Below are 1,353 nucleotides of genomic sequence, written 5' to 3' on the forward strand. Positions count from 1 at the left end.
CCACCCCCACCACCTCAAAACCCCCCTCCGCGCCTCGACACCCTATCCCCTTATCCCCTAAACTCCAGCTCCCGCCGCGTCCGCTTGACCATTAGGTCGTGATGTCCACCGCCTCCGCGCAGCGCAGTGCTCCCCCGACGATTGACAGGATCGGGTGGTGGGGTCCCACTCCGTCCCAGCCCCGCCTTGGGACATTAAGCGCGGTGAAAGAGCGCAAGCGCGCCCAGAAGTCCACTACTGCCCGAGCGCGGGCGTATTCCAGGGGGGTTGCTGCTGCTGTTGCTGCTGCTGCTGCTGCTGCTGTTGCTGCTGCTGTTGCTGCTGCTGTTGCCGTCCCCGGTCCCGCGATGGGCCCCTGCGTTTGATCCTCGAGTACCGGCGCGTTCAGCGGCGGCCCCTCGTGCGGTCTCACTCCGTTGGCCAGGTGAAAGAAGTCCGTTATGTATGTATGTATGTATGTATGTATGTATGTATGTATGTGTGTCTGTATGTCAGGCGTGTCTGGATGCTCTGCCTGAGGAAGTGGAGGCGGAGTACGAAGGGGAGTCGAAGGGCGCGCGCAACGGCGGCGGAACCCGAATGGTGGAAGGGGTGGCGGCGGCGCCGCCATCATCGGCGGCGGCAACGCCGTTGACCCGCGGGTCGGCTTGGCGCTGCGAAGGGCCCTGCCGCCGTAGCTTCCACACCGCCTGCGTGTCGCCAGCTAAGCTAGATAAGTACGAACAGGTACGGCGGTGAAGAGGAGGATGAGAAAGCCGGCGGGTGGCTGTATACAAAGTCCCGTGTGTTTGTGTGTATGTGTATATCTGTGTATGAGTGTATGTGTGTATATCTGTGTATATGTATGTGTGTATTGGGCTTTCCTTATTTCCTGTCGTAATTCCGATTCGTGTTCTGAAGATAGATCCAAATATGGAGAATGTGGCGAACCTGTGAACCTGCGGGATGGTGGGATGCCACAGCAGCAACAGCCGGTTGCGACCCCGCTGCCACCACCCCGTCCTCCTGCCCCACCAGCCGGCCCACCAACTCGGCTCTTTCGCTCGCCCCTCCACGCAACCCGTACGCCGATCCCCTACGATCACCCCGATGCCCCCCCGCACACGGGCCCCCTCGCATGTCGACTCAGACCCGAGTCATCTGCGGACCCTGTCTACGAGACTCCCACCCCTGCGCCGTATGTGGCCGGAATGCCGCGGATGCCTCCGAAACCACCGCCGGGTTGATCAAATGCAGCCTAGTCGCCTGCGGCCGCTGGTATCACCTCGAGTGCGCCACCGCACACCCGCTAACGAGGGTCACGGCCGCCGCCGCCGCCGCCGCCGCCGCCGGGGGCTCAACCGGCCGTGGCCG

The sequence above is a fragment of the Volvox carteri genome (assembly GCF_000143455.1).
Source record: "Volvox carteri f. nagariensis unplaced genomic scaffold VOLCAscaffold_28, whole genome shotgun sequence".
Taxonomy (NCBI): domain Eukaryota; kingdom Viridiplantae; phylum Chlorophyta; class Chlorophyceae; order Chlamydomonadales; family Volvocaceae; genus Volvox; species Volvox carteri.